General features: G+C 36.8%; 1 long non-coding RNA gene across 1 annotated transcript in view; it reads left to right on the forward strand.

Annotated features, from left to right (window-relative positions):
• Positions 1 to 8,716: 8,716 nt before the first annotated feature.
• LOC112988712 (uncharacterized) overlaps positions 8,717 to 20,419 on the forward strand; it is a 90,726-nt gene continuing 79,023 nt past the window's right edge. The window contains exon 1 of the long non-coding RNA XR_003260606.2: positions 8,717 to 8,900. This is a non-coding gene — a long non-coding RNA (uncharacterized LOC112988712). The remainder of the gene's footprint in view (positions 8,901 to 20,419) is intronic.

Consider the following 20,419-nt stretch of genomic DNA (forward strand, 5'->3'; position numbering starts at 1 on the left):
TGGACCTCATTGTTCCTTGAATTGAAACCTAAGTAGAAGTGACCAGATTTCAAATGCTGAGGTCTTGTTACAGTTCTCTGCCGCATGTATCCTGGTAGTGATAGAATATTGGATATTTTGCCTGGAATTAACTATATGAGTAAGATAGTAATAGAAGAAAGAATGCGAATTCAAAGGTGTTCAAGGGCAGTAAGCTCTATGTTTTCATAGGTACTTTGTGAAAACACTGAACTCATTGATACCATAGTAACTTGAGTCACAATGCTACAGAAGCAGTATCAGATTGTTGCATTAGGCCTCATGAACATAAATAAAAACAGTACTTTACATGAATGTAATACTACTTACAGATTCATGTGGTAATACTTTTTCTTAACCTTTCAAGTCTACTCTACAATAAATATATTAGAAAAAGATGTCAAAGTGAGAAGATCCCTTTTATATCATTGCTAAAGATATTATTATGCCTCCCATCTGGGTACTCAGGTACTATCACAGTGGATTGAACCAGAGATTCAAATAGCCAGTATCTTGTTTTCAGATTCTTCTGTTTAGGAAGACCTGCAGCAAGAAAGAGCAGGACAACATAGATCTCATTTGGATGCTTAATATTTAAAAATTGGCTGAAGTCCTAGCGAGTGAGATTTAATCTCCCTTCTTAATGTTTTGCTCATTATAACATGTAAGGATGCACCAATGCAGTTCCTTCATGCAATGTGTATTTTTGGGTGCAATTCATTGGCCTCAGTGAATTCCACAGTCTCATTATCCATTGTATGAAAAAAAATCCTCTTATCAGTTAAAAGTGTCAGACTTCTAATTTCATTGTGTTCTATGCTAAACATTTCATAGTTTTCCTATCAGTTAGGAATGTATAAGATGAGTGTTACATAAGTGAAATGCTAGTGTGGAAGGTTACTCAAACCCCTTACTTAGCAGCACTTCTTTTTTGTTTCTGATGGCCTTTCCTCATCTGTTTTGTAATTTATCCTGAATAGTTTCCATTGAAAGAGCCTTTGAAAGAGATTTTTATAAGAAAAATCCTCATGTCTGATTTGAATTGAATTTTCATTTTGGGTAAGAATTTTCCCTCCATTCTCACCCTGTGATTTCAGGATGTCTGCATCGGGACCATACCATTTAATGTGCTCTAAAATGCACTGAGCGTAAGTATAGCACCAAGCACTTAGTCTGGGATTACTGTTATTGGCAAGATCTGGACTCCACACCATGGTGTGTCACGGATCCTTGGTCCCCCAGTTGTCTAGACGAGAGACCCCGCTGAAGCATGTGGTACCTTTCTTCTAGCTCCTGCACCCGCCTGTCCTTTGCACCAAGCCCTGAGTGGGAGCAGTGGCTGAGTCATGCCCAGCGGTTGCCCAGACGTGGGCATGCCTGGGTCTGACCATGAACCAGGCCCAGGATGCCGGAGCTAGAGAGTTAATTAGGGCCAAATATTCTTCTGGAGTATGATATTATTGAGGTATAACTTCACTGAAACTACTTTCAGACTAGAGTAATACTCCACAGGTACAGGACTGATGGGTTATTTCTGGGAGACAGCTAGCGTATAAATAGAAATGAAGATCATTCTGAATTATAGATATATTCACAAATTATTTTTTAGGGAAAAACCTTCATTCTTCTTTGACACAGAAAGAAACAATAGGGTTTCTTCAGTCATTGAGAATTTGATCTTGTGATCTTCCTGAAAGGCTAAATGCACTTACTTCCCATTGTCACTAGTTAGTTCGGCTCAGTATAAAAACTACCTGCCCCCTATTTTTTAGCTACTGTACATAGGACATGCCTAAAGGGGCTGAGTAGCTGGTATAGTGAGGTGCCTGTGTTGAAATGTAATTTGTAGGGCATGGCTGTTCTGTGAAAAATAATCTTTGGCTCGTTTGCTTTTCTGGTGAGCTAGAGCTGTGAGAGAAAAATACACTATTCAAAGTACGATACTAGCAATTTTTTTCCTGATGTCTAGAAGGCAATTGCTTGTGCTCATTCTCTTGCTACAGTTTCTCAAAATGTTTTTTACTGATCACACAACATAATGTTCTCCCATACTTTGTAGTTTAAGATGTTGTGCTTCCATTTGGGATAAATAAATACTACTTACCTGCATTTCTGCTGCAACTTCATGCATCATATTCTGCTGCAAACAAAGAAAAATGAGTGCTTAAAAATTTTTATTCAGGTGAAGAAAGAGTATTTTAGATATAGTGGATTGATTTGAGCAGTTCTCTTAGCTGACAGCAGAACATCTGGAGAGGACGGAAAGGCACAGTGAAATGGCACCTCATGCAATAAACAGTACATTTTCTTGAGTTATTGTGATTGCTTTTCTTCTCTGCCATTATTCTTTTCCTCTTTATGTTCTTTGGTGCAGTCCCTGACACAAATTAGTCTCAAACATTACCTGAATTAAAATGTTTTTCTCCTAACTTCTGTACATTCTTTATTTTCTCCAGTGGGAGAAAAATTATTTGTAACTATAATTCCAGGTATCTCTGCCTTTTCCTCTTTCTCCAAATGCCCAAGTGCCTGTCTAATGTAATAAATGAAATGAACTAGGACTTATGTGTGTGTATACACACCCCACACATATATATTTGCTCCATCTTCTTTTCTTTTAAATTGCTTTAATAATTCTTTTTTAGAAGTTACATTTAAAAGTGGAATTATAGAGTCACAAAAATCAGAGATGAAAAGAAAGCATTTTATTAGATCTTGCAGGTTCTGATCCTTCAGTTAAGAAACCAATGAGTAGTCTGCTGTTTTTGTCTTAAATTCCTGAGGGCCTGATTCTAAGCCCACTGAAGTTGATAAAAAAGATACGAACTGGCAACATGAAATGTCCTTCTGTCTGCTACAGTGTTCTTTCCAGTGATCTGTTTCCTTCCAGATACTGAAATTAAGGGGGATTTTATGGTGACTTCTCTGTCTCCTGGGCTTACTGAATGTATATCATATATAATAAAATGTACATACATAGTTGTACATAATAAAATCCATATTTCAAGGTCTTGAGCAAGCTGGAGAGGCATGGATGGAACCATAGTAACCCAGTACTCACTGGAAGCAGGATGTAAGATCTTCAGGTGATTTTGTCCATTTATTCGCAGGGCATCTTTGACACAGCTGTGGCTCACCACTGTTACTTGAAATGTGAAACAGGGAGTTGTCCTGATTTTGCTTGTTACTACCAGAAGGTGCTCCAGAGCTCTTATCACAGGTCCATAGAGGGATCCACACCAACAGATGAATATACTTAAAAGTCATTGTGGAATTAGGAAGTGTAAGGATCATTCGTTTATGTTAGCAGTGAAATCATATGAATCTGCCAAATTATTGAGTATTTGGCTTCAGGTGTTATTTGGATTTCAATTGTCCAGCCGTAGCACTATGATTACAGTTGTAACAGGGATGTGTAGGTGTCTCTAAAACTAGTTGCCCTTTCATTTTTGCATTTGGTAATACAAAAGTCAATGACAATGTGAAATGATACATTGAAAAGAACAAGAGATAAAAAGAGATTTTAGGAGACTTAAATACAGATAATTGGTTATATAATATTCATGTTAAAGTGTCCTCTGATTGAATCAGTTTGCCTTTGATAGGTATTATTCATCTTCATTTTAAAGAATGAATGGAAATTTCAGACTTGATCTGACAAGCAGTTTCCTTATTATCTTAATACCAGTGTCATATCCAGAGAATATTGAAGTCTCTTTCCTTCACTGAAAAATAATTTTTATGTATTCTTCTTCATAACATATTGCAAGCAATTCACAGAATTATATATATAAAAAAAGCATTTTCTACAGCGTATTTGTAAAAAATAGTATCATATCATGCAGTTAGAGAAGGTTGCCTAATCAGAATACTTGTGTGATGCTGTATAGCTTAATATATAGAGTTCTGGCAGTATAGCTATAGGTTGTTACTGTTGTCTGCATTGTACAAGAAAAAACATCAGTAAAAAAGTATAAATTTACACATATTACTTCATTCTTATGACTTTTGTCTAAAAAGTATATTAAATTCTAAGTGCTAGAGCAGAATCAGTGTTAAGTGGATTTTGTGATAACTTTTGCAGGAAGCATGTATCTGCAAATTCTGTAGCATATACAGAAGGGAATGTTTTAGCAGTGTAAGGAATTTTAGGGCTTGAAATGTATCTTTTTGCAATGGAAGTAAAGGGTAAAAATAAAACACTCTCAGCCACTCTCTCAAACCTTGGAAATTGTTTGTGTTTTGTCCTGTGATTTGGAATCTATGGTTTGTGCTCTGCCTGGTTGAGAAGCCAGTTTTTCATCTGAGACAATTTAAATGCAGATGGAGAAGGGATCTGAACGTGGCTTTTCCACATCCAAAATCAGTGCCCTGACCTACATGCTGTCGAATAAATGTGTTGTGCATCTGCCTATGTGTCTGTCAATGGAAAAGAAAAAAACTGTCAAAACTGATGTATAAGGAGTATGATATTCTTATGATATTTCATTATGCATGTACCATTTCTAAATTACAGAATGCCTTAAGCAAAAAGGTCTGCTAGTTAGTTGTTTCTCCGTAGAAATAATAATTTAGTAACTTTCACTTAAATACTGAATTGTTGTTTTGCCTGTTAGTTGATCTGCCTATGTAGTCTTATGGAACCCACCATTGAAATAATCATGTCATTAAGGACCATTGTTTTTTAATGAAAGTTAATCAGTGTTGCTAACTTAATCTTTCCTTTTTCTGTCTCTATCTGTAATGCTCTGTTTCTCTTTCTCTGTTATGTGATCTTTCTCTTTCCTTTGGAGTTGGAATGAAAGAAAAGGGGTGCAGTCATGAAAATATCAATGAAATTGAATCTGTAGCTTTAGGGATTCAATTTTTTGCACCTTTTCTGCAAACAGGACATCTTATTTCTGTTTCCATACACATTTTTTAAAAAGTTCTTATTCATGTGATTTCCTATATTTCATGTGGAAAAAAAATTATTTATTCAGAAGCAAGAGTACTTGACATTTGCCTTTCATCATTCAGAATTTTTCCATCTGAGGGGACTCATTTCTCCAATCAGCCATTGGCATGATGTAGTGAAGTTGGCTGGCCAATTATTTATTGGTGGCTGATCAGCTCATGCTTTGTTACTATTCAGCAAGCTGTCTTACAGTCCAAAAAGTGTGAGAAAATGCTATTGATTACAAATCAACTTGAAGATTTTTCGGTCATTGTGACCCATAAAAAGCCATGACTGGTTTTAAAAAAACCAAAAACAATGAAAAGGAGGAGAAGAGAGATGAAGAGACTAATATGGTTATTTTTTTAAGGGAAGATTTTCTAGAAGTATGCTACATGCAATTTCCCTCCTCCAAGACCTCCAGACAACAAATATTTTTTCCCTCGAGTTTGCTGCAAATGGCTCTGTAGATTAGTCACCTGTTTCTCCCTGCTCAGTAGACTGCATTTTGAAACGTTCTAGCTCTGTTCATAGGGTCAGAGAAGCTTTCCTACTACACTCATTTATTTATACTGCTTAGAGTTTAAGGGGAAACAGAATAACTGCATTCTGAGACTTTTAGAGAAAGTAAGTCAGCACGTTTAATATCCATAACCTCTATGAAACAAAACAGATTAACCAGAGCAGATTAAGGAAACAGGAACATTAAAAGCAGTAGTAATGATAAAACCATACAGTACTACAGCATAGTGGATTATTACAGAAAATATACTTACTTAAAATAAGGGTAAAATTTAAACTCTTAACATGCCATTGTAAGGAAGAATGAAAGGATGTGCCGATACTAGCATAGGTACGTACGACAGTTTCCAATCTCATTTACACTGATGTCAATCCAGAATTACTGATTTCTGTGGACTTACTCTTAATTCCTGCCTCTAACTAGAACATAATTTTAACTATGCTTCCAAAAATAAGGTTTTCAGTTTCTTTTTTTATCTTAGCCATCATTTTAAATACCTAAAGGCCTTCCACCCCCCTGTCAATTGTAGTGGAGATAAGCCAAGCAGAGCAGATATAATCTAGATGTAAATCAGGCCACATGATTTCTATGCTTCCCCTTATTCTAAGAATAATTCATAGTGTTGAATATATTTTCCTTGCTTTGATCATCACCTGAATTTACCAGCTCCATTTTTTGGAGTCTGATCCATTGAACTCTTACTCTTAGTGATTTCTTTTTCTACACACTAAAGAAAAATACTTTCTGGACTGGGTTATTCTCTTATTTAAAAGTGTTAATAGAGAACCAGCAAGAGTTCAGCCAAGAGTTTTCTTAGTTTTAAAAATCATTTCTAATTAGAAGTTACTTATAATTAGTCTTCTGCTTGTTAGTTGCCATATTGGAAACACAGAAAATAATAAATTTTTTTTGATTGAGGATTTTGGTCAAAATATTTAATTTTTCTGCTGTGTATGAGCCTTAGTTGTGGCATGGAAGGGAAGCGAGTGAAGGTAAGGGTAAGGGTAAGGGTAAAGGGAGGTACTTCTCACCTTTTGCTTTTTTTTTGGCACAGTGCTACCCAGGCAGGCTTCGTCTGTGATGGCTGTGCAGTTCCTGTGTCAGACATCTAGTCAAGCGCCAGGGATTCTTCACATGATACATTCTGTAAGTTATAGAAAAAAGAGCCAGCTTGCATTAGCTTTGTCTCAGCATTGGATATTGTTCCTATTACATCTTCTTTTAATTGAACTGGCCCATTAAATCACCTGGCTGTTTAGAAGCGTTACATCAACCCTGTTCAGTAGCTCTTGACATTTCTTAAAAATAGTAGTTTTTATTTTTGAAAATGTAGAATGTGCTACATTTACTTGAAAAAATAAGTACAGAAACGTGTATTCTTACTTAATCTCATGCTTTTTCCTATGGCAGCGACAGGCAAAGAAAGGTTGGTTGCTGAGAGGTGAGGGTATTGGACTGCATCGCTGGAGACCTGAATTCTAGTTTGGCTGTACCATAACCCCGCTCCGGTAAGTCAGTTCTTCCCTCTCAATCTCAGATTTACCATCTGTAAAATGGGGTTAATGATCCTGACGTTCTTTGTGAAGCGCTCTGGGATTACCAATGACAACAACTAAGTGTTGCTGTTAAGGTTGGAAGCCAAGTAGCTGTAATTTTTCCCAAGCTTCTCTGTGTATGCCACTGCTTGCAAAAAATCAGATTGCCTTTTTATATACTACATCACAAAACCCCTCTCCTATTCCAAGTATCAGACAAGCTCATTTGGCAGAGAAAGAGTCTTGCTGCAAATGAGCTGACCTTCCTCAATAATTCAGCATTTTCTAGAGGCACCATGAAGACAACAGAGAGGTAGGTGATTCATTTTCTGAGGTTATTAATCTGTTTTTTGTGGATCCAACGTACAGCACCAGATCAGTGTCAAGTAAGCAGTAGCAAAGGGTAAGGATGAGGCATAAAAGCAAAAAGTAACAAAAGGGTAAGGATGAGGCATAAAAGCAAAAAGTAATAACAAAATATAATTTGTAGAGACTACATGTTACCTATTTAGGCAAGCTACAAGTATGTACACTTGGTTACCAATTGTTGTATAACTTTATGGAAGGTACTACTAAGAGTATTTTACATTTTTATCAGCACACGCTTTATCTTAGATTTTATTATTGATTTCCAAGTAAAAATGTGGCACTTTTTTTCTGGTTTAGACTCAGTTTCACAGTTTGTATTATGTGGAGACAGAATCTCCGTGCTCTTTAGCTATGCTATGTTGTACTATGGCTAATACTGATAAGGGCTGATGTCAAAATTGCTTTCCTTGTATAATATTCCTAAAGGGACAAACATATTTATTTATGAAAGAAGATGGTATATACCATACTGCTTAATCACTGGTTAATTTCTGCATTCCCCTGCCCAGCTTAATGCCTGATGCTCGGTGACTGGGCTTGTAGTCATGAATTACAATGTAAAGTGGATTTTGTGCACAGCAAATGTTTTATTGTATTATTTTCACGGGGGTGAGCATGATTTGATCAGACAACTTTTTTTTTTTTAATAGTAATAGTAAGAATTTTATTTTCCTGTGGAAAACTTGCCTTTATAGAACTTTTCTTTAGTTTTTTTACTTTTCATTTTCTAAAAAACTGAAAATGGAAACTTTTTTTAGCAAAAAGTTGAAAATTTCAATGTACACTTCCCACAAAAAAGAGTTGCTTGCTTAGAATCTCTATTTCTGTCAAAAACAGTCTCAAACTAATGTCTTGACTGATGTCTTATACTAACAGTGTTTCTATTACTTAATAATTCAGCTACAATTTTTGAATTATGTAATTGCTTTATTGTTTGTATTGTATATTTCAGTGACTGGGCTCACACGTTTCATAGGTGGACTCTGATCTACTCTCCCTTCAGGAAAGATATCTCATCTTTAAATCTTCATGGAACTTGTATAGTTATGTTCATAGCTGATGGATTAACTCAGCTAAGAGTTTCTTCATGTATCAGGTCAAGACCCAGAGTCCCTTACTTCAGATGCTTTCACTTGCTTTAGAGTACTAGCAAGAATTCAAGGAGGGACTCTCTCAGATTATAAACTAGATCCCCTCAGATTGTTAATTTTGTGCTGCTCTTGGAACAGAACAGAGTGGTAACTTGCCTTAAAATAGTGTATTTATCCAAATTGGTCTTATGACCAATCTGACAATTTGTCTGATAGTTTGTTTTTCCTGATGATAGGAGAGAGGGGAGTCAAAAGTATAGCTGAAATGCAATGGCATGTTTAATGATTAAGGAGCTATGACAGCTTCATAATTTGTGGCTAATAAAACATTTCTGATCTTTGTAGTTGGAACCACAACATCACTTCCATGTGGAAATGATAAACAAGTTAGTAGATAGCACTTCTCCTTTCCTGATCAAAGAGCCAAGGTAAGTGAATGAACACTGTACTTACTTACATTCATAATTTGGTTTGCATCCAGAATGATGATAGTTGATCTTCTGGTAATTTCCCTAACCATCTTAATCTGTCAATAATACTGTTCTCTTTAAAGAATGCTGTTCAGTTAGGGTTGGCTCCAGATAGTACTCTCATATTAAAAAGTGCCTTTTAGCTTTATTGGATTTTTCCTTAACAAAGAGGAAAATCCTGTCCTGCGTTGTGGAAACATCAAAGGAAATGGCTCACAGCCCAGATATTTTCACAAAAAAAAACCCTGTGGATCATTAAAAATGGTGGGAAAACACATGAATAGATTTAAACGTGGAACTTCTGAAATCAATTTTTTGTACCTCGTAGTTGAATCATCACTCCAATTAGTGACAAATGGAAATTAGTTCTACGGTGTTAGGAACTTACCAACTAAACCTTACTGTAAAAAAGACAGAGGCAACTACTCTTCCCCATACAATGGACTTTATAAGAGAGTAGCCACAGGAAGGACAACAGAAAGAGGAATCAGAGATCTGGGATTTTTTTAAATTGAAACGTGAGCCTTCCTTAGTTTACCTGAGGCAGGCAGGAAAAAAAATAATCGATCTTTTGATTAAATCTCCCATATCCCCTTCAGGCTATTGTCTGAAAAGAGAGTCTGTAATTTTTTCTCATACATGTAGCAAGCACTTGGGATTAAAGCTGTCTTCTAAATCTTTTGCTCTTTTAAAACTGATCCAGATGGGGTGTGTTGATTAAATGTTTGTTGTCTCACTAAGTTGTTCAGATAATTTAATTTTGTCAAGTAGGATTTGTGGTGGTAGGAATATGTGTAGAGGTAGCATTCATAGGCTGAAGAAACTAATTCCTTGTGTCTGACTTCATGTGTTCAGAGTGTTATCTAATGGATTTATTTCTAATTAATCTGGTAGAGAAATGGCCCTTCATCTCTCTCACTATAAAGCATACGTTTTCTTTTATGGATTCTAGTGATAAGGAAATCCTAGCCTGGCATGCGTACTTCAGGTGAATTCTAGAAATGCCCTAATCACTGCTATCACAGGGAGATGAGTTCGTGTTCCCTAGCAGTTAAGCAGTGTTTTTTGCCTCATTTCTTACTGAGGTAGTATGTGTGTGTCCAAGAAGGCAAGGCAAAGGGTTATTGGTATTTGGAGCTGGGACAGTGGTCAGTGACAGCTGGTGGCTGTTCAAACCAGCCTCCATTCAGAACAAAAAGACAGAAATCTGGAGAGAAAAGAAATCCAAAGGAAGGAGAAAAGAGATGAGGAGAAATGAGGAAGTAGCAGGGAAACAGGAGACTGGAAAGAGAGCACTGAAGGTGATTGGAAGTTGAAGCAAGTTGTGTTGAGGGTAGGGAGGAAGGATTGAAAAATGTACTGTTTGTGTCTGTGGTTATATTAATGCTTATATAATGATAATTTTGTTGGGCTTCTATTGTGACACCTAAAAATACTGCAGCTGTATCTGGTGACACGCTTTGTTTAAACCCCTGCCTTTCCTTGGTTGGATTTTAGAGAGCCTCCGTTACCACAGCATCTAGATGCTTTTCATGTCTCAAAACTTCAGTCTAATGAAATGAAAGCAGCTGACCTTTGGACTGTAGGAATGATTTCTTTTGTGACACATACCAAAGCATTTTGTTAGGTATTTTTAAAAAATCTAAATTTCTGAGAATTTCCACTTAGGAAAAAATTTCATGCAAATTCTATGTTGATGTTTTTGTCCCGATTCAGGACCAAAATAAATGTTGAAATTTCTCCTATCTGTACACTGGAGGCTGGCTTTTATGTATACTCCCTAGTTCCTGCCACCTCTTTACTGGTAGACAGAAGCCTTGAGGTCACAGTATAGTGGTCTGAGACTATGGACAGAAGGTAGTGTGTTTCTTTGTTTCTAGATTTTCTTTATCTAATTGTCCCCCTTAGCCCAACTGCCATCAGTCTGCAGTGATCAACTGTGTTTTTCCCTTCTTTCACCTCTTATTTGAGAGGAGCAAGCTGTTCTTTCCCTAAACTGAAGTGCAACCTGGTATTCCAGTTTTAAATGAATGACAAATTCATATTGATATGCTAATCCATGCATGTTGTCACCTCTAGGCAAAGCTCTTTCTTGTCAAAGTGTTCTGCGTCCCACAGCTTTTTTTTTTTTCCTCAAGACTCTGCTAATGCAATGAATCAGCTAATCCAGGAATCTTCTCCCATCCTAGAGAACTGAAATAATGCTTTTTGCTGTATGTACTCTGCCACTTTTTTATGGTATAATCATATATTGTTATATAGGTCTATATCTTGTAGTTATACCAGCATTAGCTCTTTTGGATTAATTAACCTGAAAGGCAGAGCTGTTCCCCATGACAGCTGCCCAAGAGAGGAGGAGATAATAAACATAAGGACATATTGGTTAAGCAATTCCAGAATAAGAACATCATACTCAGAATGGGTGCTTTTCAACACCTTTCTTGTGATGCTGATCTGTTGCCTTTGCCTTTTTTTTGTATCGCAGAGACCCTGTGCTTAGCACCTGATAGTGGCCTGCCTGAAGTCTGATGGGAAAAAAAAAAAAAGTTTGCTATATAACATTGAGATTACCAAGGTAGTTTCAAATTGGCTAGGTTTGGAATTGGCTTCACCATATCCATGGCAGAATGGAACTCAGCACCGATCAATTTACTGCAGCTGATCTATGCCAGGAAAACTCATACTGACTTATGTGGGAGTAGGTCAGAGAGTCTCAGTCACTGTTCTCCTTGCTTCTACTCAGCCATACAAAGGGGCTCTAAAAGCAGTGGCCATGGCCAGCACAAACCATCTGGCATGGGAACCAAGGGAGGCAAGTGCAGGTTGACTTCTGAGATCTTCCACACAAATACTGGTAGAGCACAAGTATGGTGAATGAGGATGGTGTAATAGACGTATACTAGTGTATGTATTCAGCTCATATATATTTATTGAGCTATTAATATGCTACTTCAAGGATGGAGGGGGAAAAAGCTACTCTCATATGACCTCGCTGTAAAGCAGGGTATTTAGGCTATATCATAGTACAAGCCTAACTCAGTTCCTGAAGCTGCAAATTCTGGGCTGTGTAATTCATTTTGAAGCCATCCTATAATAGGGACAAATTCTGTATGGAATCACCCCTTCAGCAGAACTCACACTACCTCACTGAGCAATAGTGGTGGGAGTCTCCTGCTGATTCAACTCCAAAAGTTTCTGCTTTTGTGACTTCTTTAATGAGAAACAAATCCAATTTTCTTAGCACACCAGCAGCCATACATTTGTTAAAAATGTAGTTTCTTGTGTTCATATGTATTTTTTCTCTTACCCTCAGTAAGAGAAAGCTTTTTATTATTATTTTTTTTTGAGACAGAACTTGTTGGTTTGCTGAAGTTATAAGTTAGCGGGTGAGACCCCAGCTATGGCATCTTTTTCTACCCCTTCTGCTAAGGAGGATCATAGGTGCCTGAATTAATGCATTTGCTGTTGAGAACTAAATATTTCGATTTCTTTAAACTTAACTTATATTGGGGTTTGAGTCCCTACTTTCAGAGAGGTTTTAAGGACCTTTAGTTATCATGTTATCTGCTGATAGTCCATCATGATCCAGAAAAGCTGCCTGTAATTACATCACCTGCTATTTCCAAAAAAAATGCAGTTAATTAATGTTCCCTAAGAGCTTGTGGCTCATATAACTAGTTTGAACAACATGTTTACCATACCTTGATTATTGCGGGTAAAAACAGCTTACTCCTCTGATGTGCAGCTTTCTGAGCACTTACAAGTCCAATCATGTCAAGGCTTTACTCTCTGAGTTATTGGCAATGATGCAAAACAACTTTGAAAGCACCAGTGCCACCAAACTTCTTGATAAATTGTGTAGTATTTTCTTCTGTTACGTTACAGAAAGCTATCTGAGACCTGGTAACACTGTTTTAATCACCATTAATTGCCTCTTCATTTTAAGTTGTTTCACTAGATTTAAACAATTTTTTTTTTTTGCATGATCTCAGAGCTTCTTGTTTTTTGTTTTGTTTTTATTGCTGCCCTCCTTATTTAGGCTTTCAGATCTACTTCTTCCAGTGGGGAAAAGGTTGCTGGAAGGGACACATGGCTAAGATGGAAGAAAGCTTAATGGAGCCCTTCCTAAGGTTCCTAACTCCTCCAAAGAAAAGGAGGATGCCTTCCAGAGGTCACAGCTGTCCATGATACCTCCTTACTGTGAATCTTGCTCTGCGTTGTTAGAGCCACACAGCCAAATTTTCTCGATCTGTTGGCCCTGTGGTCTTCCCTCCAGAAAAATAAACTGTTATTAGGCTTATTATGAAATAAATTGTTATTAGGCTTATTCTTGATCTTGTAATTAGTAAGAGGTGAGAAGATGGTAAAACTGAATCCTCTCTAAGTACCTCTTCGTCCTGTATGTGCTGACCCTTGCATGATTATTCTCAGAGTCTGGGCAGAAGGATCTAAAGCAGCTGAGGCAATATTCCTCTTTCAGTGCCTCAGCATTAGCTGGTGTCTGTTGGTATGCTGTGGTACCTCCTTAGAGAGATCCTGGAGCAAATTGTCTCCATGCTTTTAATATTGCACTCCAATTAGCAAAATATTTGATAAGCCTATGGACAAGATAACTGAGATTTCTTTTGTTCCCAGTTGCTGTTCTACTTAGTGGAAAAATCACCTCACAACCAAGACACTCATCAGGAACTGAAGGGAGTTGAGTTTGGTTATTGAGTTAGTTGCGGTTAGTCTCTATTTATGAACAGGAGAGTATTTCTCTTTACAGAAGTCCTGTAGTGCACTCGGGAATTTAGACTTTCTACATTCTACTTAAGTGCTTGTGTGTCGTTTAAAAAAAAAAAAAAACTAGATACTTCTGAAGAGCAATTCAGAAGGATCCAATATAGCAATGAATGAGGCAGAACTGGAGCCAATGAAAAAAATACATTTAGCACAGGAACTTAAGTGGAAATTGTGTTGATTCAGTATGGTCCTTGAATGTAGGCTCATTATTCCCAGATAAATACACTGTGATAAAATTATGTTAATTTGAATTGCTGGGGGTATATCTGAACTCTGCAGCTTCTTTCTGGCCCGCAATCCAGTCTCTCCTTCATATGGAAACCAAGAGCACAGGAAGATGTGGAACGCGTGCTTGGGTCACGTCCTGGATGCAGGTGCTAGGAAGGGCTCTTGGATCCCACACTGTAGATATACCTGGTGAGATTATTTTTTTTGCTAAATCCTCCTTATTGTTTAAATCAATCCAATTTTAGAATAAACATAGTTATTACATTATGGATAGCTAATTCCCAGTCATAGGACAGGAACACTTGCAAAAGGAAGACTACAAGGACAAAGAAGAACTTTGAAGGATTTCTCAAAATTCTGTATGTAGTAATAGAGAACAGAAAAAGAGAAAACATTGGTGTAGCAATTTTATTAAATGCCAAAGAAGAATTAAAGAAACTATGCCAAAGATGATTTTTCTTTTGGGAAAAGATAATTGATTTTAGTATGAGAGAATACGTTTTACAATAAAAAGTGAGCAGATTTCCTACACCTCAGATACATTTTTGTCTTATAATATACAATGAAAACTCATCTTACTTGGCCAGAAAATATCCTATTAATAATACCTTACTTAGTTTAAGGTAAATTTTATATATTGTAACTATTAGGAGCACGCTATATTTTCAGAGTAGAAAGCTCTTATTCAGAAAATCTTTAGAGTAGACTCAGGCTTCTGAAGTAAAGGATAGATTTTTATTAAGTCATACAAATTAAAAATAGCTTAATTATATACTTTTTTAGGGTGGTTGAATCTTGTTCCTAATATTTTTATAGGCATTATTTTTTTTAACACCATACCTAGCTCTGCAAAATATATACATTATTTGTGGTAGAAGATAATGTATCATCTTCCCCCCAAAGGCATGAGACAACATGCAGAGAAACAACACAAGTACAGGTGGAATGTTGTCCTGAATGCTGCATGCCACAGACATGGTTTTAAAAGTGCCTCTCATGGTGTATAGAAGCAGCTATTCTGTACAAATTAATAGGTTTAGTGATCATACATTCTTGAGCTGTTAATACCAGAACACAAAAGATTAGTCATTCTAAATGTATTTTGCTTTATTGTTCAAGATCTTTTGTACTTCATTATTCATCAAACATGAGTGCATATTTGACATGCTAATTTTCCATACCTGTAGGTATCTTCAAACAAATCTGATTAACTAATCAAACTTAACTGTGAATCAAAAACATCTCTGAGTATCTCTGTAATGATGAAGCAGTCAACGGAAAAATGAAAATATGCTTCAGTTGGTAATGTGAATAGCAAGGACCAAGACATCTTTCTCATGAAAGAGTTACTGCCTAGGAAGTAAACAGTCTTGTTCTGAAAGCTTTGTTTTACGATTGGAAACATTTATCAAAAAAAGGCACAGAGAAGGCATAGAGAAGCTTCATTAAAGAAACTGGGTTTAGTTGTAGAAAATCAAAAAACATCTTCATTTGCAAAACACTGACTAGAATTTCAAGAAAAAATCTTAATTTGAATAAAAAGTCATTCAGATTCAGATACATGTTCAAAAGTGAACAAAATGAAATTTTCTTTCATTTTTTGACACTGATAGTTTCCACTTGGAAATGCCATTTTGAGAGAAGAAATGTCAAAAGTTTTTATTTAAAAGAAAATAGGTTAGCTGTGATGTTGGTAAATTAAAGCTATGGAATTGCTTGATTATGGAATTGCTTGATTCCCTACATTTGGTAACACTGAGAATGGGAAGAGACAAAGAATTTATTTACAGAAGTAGGCCCAGTCACAGAAAATTTTACTAACAAAGTTATATGCCAAGCTTACTGATGTCCCACATATATTAATATATAGCTCAGCGATGACTCTGTAAAGAGTTCTGGGTCAAGACTTGTGTATCACAGTTTTCCAGTACACAGATGGACAAAACTCTAACCTCTACATGACTATGATCAGCTATGGTTTTCTATGACAGAAATATAAAGAACAGGAAAAATATAAATCACGTTTTTTTTCCCTGATATGCCATCCCACTTTTTTCTAGTTGGTGTTCTGGGGGCTTACTGAAGAGGTCAAATTTAGGCTACCGTGTTTAATAGCCACACTGAGATCTAATAAACGTGACTTTATGTATACTTTGGCATCTACATCTTCTGGCTGTGAGGTCCACGAGAAAATAATACCCTGTGCCAAAAAGTATTTCATCTTGTCTGTTTTAAATCTGTGGCCTGAGAATTTCTTTGGACTTTCACTCATATTTTTATTTATAAGAGTTGGACAATAACCAGTCTCTATTCACTTTCTCCAAATCAGTTATGATTTAATAGGTGTGTTCCTTAACCATCTCTTTTGCAAGCAGAGGAATTGTAGTATTTTTAAACCCTCTTGTATATAAAACTACTGCATATCTCTCATTTCTGTATTGCTGCCTTCTTCTGCAAATCATCTACTTAGCTGTATCTTTTTTTTTGGAATGGATGTGGTTGCATTATAGATGCATACAGTGGTGTAATGGTGTTTGGTTTTTATACTCTTCCTAACAATTCATGACTTCCTATTTGAATGTTGGCTACTACTGAGCATTGAGCGAATGCTTTCAGAGTGTGTCCACATTGATACTGCGATCTTTTCTGTGAGTGAAAATAGCCAGTTTAGAGCCTAACATCGTGGGCCTGTATCCACAGGGATATATAGTGAAAGCTGTTTTTTCCATGAGGAAGACTTTATTATTATTATTATCATCAATATTGACTCACTGGGTAGTAAAGATCTTTATATGCATGCAGTGTTGTCATTACAGGATTTTAAGTCTCCCTTTGTTAAAAATAATTAAAAAAAAACTATTAGAGTTGTTTGCAGAAGGACATTTCAAAAATGACGTAGATGCAATGAGAAACCAGAAAGCAGCTAAAAAGGTCCTCATTTTTTTAGCCTTCCTCCTCTAAGCTGAGGATTTTCAGTGGACTGAGTTGCCTTTTAAGATCAGAATCCTAACTTCTGGATATTTGAAATGATTTTTTTTGTGTGTGTTAGAGATGTGGAAAGGATGGGTGGCCAGAGAGAGGGTGAGACAGGCTGGCTCTTGGAGTAGAAATCTTTGAAATAGCCACCCCTGGGGGGAAGGCATAGGTTAGAATAAAGGAGACACAGGAATTACTAAGTGTTAGATGGCGGCTGGGGCTTCAGTTAATGAATTTCTTTTAGAATTATCTTTGTGTCAATTGACCAGATACCTGAAGGGACATTTTTTCATTGTACAATGAGTTGATAGCTCGTATCTGAGACAGTAATATGACTTTGTCTGTTTGTATTTTCCAAGAGTATTAATAGAAAATGATAAGAGTTCCTATAGGGCTTTTTTGTCTTTAAATATAAATTGAAGCAGTAGTAGATTGTCAAAACCTATAGGCAAATACTGTTCCCTATTACATGCTACTGGTTTTTGGAGTCTTATAAAACTGTGCTGTTTTTTTCTAAATCCCATGTAATTTTTCTGGGTGGGATAGTAATCTGAATTTTTCATGGAACATATTTGTAGCTTTTAGTAGAGTGCTTTTCAGAAATATAGAAACCACAGAATTTAAAAGAGAACTATTGAATGATGTGGGTAGGTTTAAAAATTTCAGAGAGAGGTCATCATCATGTGTAAAATGCATAGACATTTTTCTATAAGAGATATGAGGTATGGTGGATGAAAAGCAAATAAAAACTTTAAAAAATCCCCAAGCAGTTAGAACTATGGATTAGATAAATGTATCTTGTACTGGCAAATTTAGCATCAAAGAAAAAGATAGAACATATGCTTAATCCTTCATTAGCATAATCAAGCTTGTTTATTAATTTGATCTTCTAAGCTGTCTGGTATCTGAAAAACAGAGTCTGTGCCAAAACCACCTTGATTGCATAACTGAATGTTATCCTCTTGGGATAAAACATTCAAGAATTACACTGATATAAGACAGAACTGGAGACAACATAAGTGGCGAGGGGAAAAACTAGCATTTGCTTCAGGAAGGCCAGAGTTTGTTTGCATTTATGTCTCATGCAAAATTCTTAAAGGCCAATAGAGTTCTTTTTTTAGAAAACAATAAATTAAATGGTATAAAAATATGACATTACACAGTGTAACAAAATATATACTCCCATTCAAGAAGAATGATGACATTTTGCGATAGATGTTGTGGGAGTCGATGGAAAACATCCAGCAGGGAAATAATGACTTTAGAAACATTCATCAAGGGCTAATGGTTATTTTTTAGTTAAGCTAAAGTTAGTTAAGCTAAGTTTAGTTAAACTTTTAGTTAAGTTTTCATTCGGGAGAATAAAAGTATTTTCAGGTCGGTAATGGCATTTATTTATGGCATTTGAGTCTGAAGTTTGGTTTAGCAGTGAAGCTGATGTAGCACTGTGAGCCCTTAATTGGTTTAATTAGTCCAGTGGAAGCTAACGAGACTTTGTAACTGCTGAAGAGCAGGTTGTTCACATCTGAGCGTGAAATAAAGCAAAATTATTGGCAGTTACTTGAAGACAGTCATTCAGATAATTACACTAAGATATAAATTGGAGTATAGAATCCTACAGCTTGGAAAAAAATCTTGCATTTTTGGTGGTGAAATGTTTTGGTTTTGATATTTTGTTTTTCCGGGTAGGCTGAGTGTACACACCATCAGTCTAAGAAGGTAGTCTTTTTCTTTGTAGGTAGAGAAGACATCTTTTAAAAAATAGGTTGTTCTAACAGGTTCTAACAAGTAGCTATGTCCTGAATATTTTAAAGGAAATTTAGGTCAGTGATTTGCTGTTAGGTGAGGCTGAGAATGGGTAGAAATTAGTAAAGCAGTTGTCTGAATAGAAAGGGGCAGACAGGATAACATAAAGTAAAAAAGTAACATAAAAAATCTTGGGTTTATGGTGTGGATGTCCCACGTGGACAGCCTGTAACTCCAGAGGAAACCAGAGATGGAGTGGGGAAACTAGAGATGGTAACAAAATCCAGTGAGGTCTTAAACTTGTAATCTAAGAAAAAGGCTACTTAATTGCTTAAAAGTGTGTTGGATTATTGCAGATCGCAGAGGAGGAAGGAAGCTGGATAACTGCAGTCAGCCCCAATGAGGTGATCAGCTCTGAGATACCTTACAAAAATGCAGGACAGTGTGCCTATTGCTTGAATTTGTCCACCTGGAATCCTAGCTCAGATGCAAAGGTGTTGCCATCAGAGGCATCCCTTTAAGTGAGTCTTTTAATGATGGCTGGTGAACAAGGAATTCTGGGTCCCGTTTTCAGCATTTGGAGTGGAATTCATCTGCTTGCACAGTGCTCTCATGTTTTTTGATCAAATTTGCCAGCCCCATGTGGCTATCTCAGATAACCTGGGACATCTCAGATAGCACGAGGTGCCTGTGACTAGGCACCTGCCTGTCTGACATGCTTTGCTAGTAGGCTCTCCAGGTTGTGTGCTACATGCATTTCCCTCTAATTCTCATGTTTCCAAGGAGAATCTGGCTAAGGTTTTTAAGAGGCAAAAACTTCGATACCTGCCTAGATAGTCACAAGTGTGATTCATCAACAAGGAGCCTGCTCTCCCAGGGCCCTGACCTATTCTTCTTTTAATCTAACATGCTTCAAATGCAGCATGGCATCTGGAGTGGTTGTAGCAGTCCAGTTGCTCTCTGAATTGCAGTTCTCTCAGAGCAACTTATCTGTCCTGATATACAGTGAACTATTTTTTGAGAGGGAAATATGGAGGAATATGCTCACAGTGTTTAACTTTTATGAGGCTCCTTCAGAGGGCAGTTCAGAACAGAAGCCTTAGATTAGATGCTCTGGATAATCTCACAGGAATCCTGTTTCTTGGCATGAATTGTGGAAGGATCCTCAGGAGGCTGGCTCTTGGCTGAAGTTAGCCTTTGGGAAATACAGCCCAGTGCTTCCTTTCTGAGCTTACTGGCCTCTCTCTAGGTATGGAAGTCTGTCAATAAACCGTGCAATTTGAGACAGTGCTTTATTATTCTTATAATGGCTTGTCTGTGGTGTCTCATTGCTCAGGGACCTGAAGGATTGGTGCTAATTAGAGGGAAGGAAGAGAGCTCAGAAAAGTAAGGGCATGAGAAAGGAACAGCTACTGAGTGTGCAGGCACGAAGGACAGAGCTCAATGTGTAGTTATTGTGCATTAAAACAAGCCTCTGTAAAAGCAACAGAATGTAGCAGAATTAATTTCAAGGAAGGAACCCCCCGCAAACCAAGCTCTTATTAAAGGCTAATCAAGCCAGTTATTCACTTTTATTCACCTTTTCTTCCCCAAATAAAATCATATGAAAATACTTAGCGGTCTGAAGGCAGACAGAAGCATAGAACAGAAGGAGCTCAGTTTGCTGTTGATAAGGGCTAGCATTGTCTAATTGCCTGTGCTCAGAAATATATAGACTAGTTAGGATACCTGCCACACTGAGA

The sequence above is a fragment of the Dromaius novaehollandiae genome, chromosome 4 (assembly GCF_036370855.1).
Source record: "Dromaius novaehollandiae isolate bDroNov1 chromosome 4, bDroNov1.hap1, whole genome shotgun sequence".
NCBI classification, from domain to species: Eukaryota; Metazoa; Chordata; class Aves; order Casuariiformes; family Dromaiidae; genus Dromaius; species Dromaius novaehollandiae.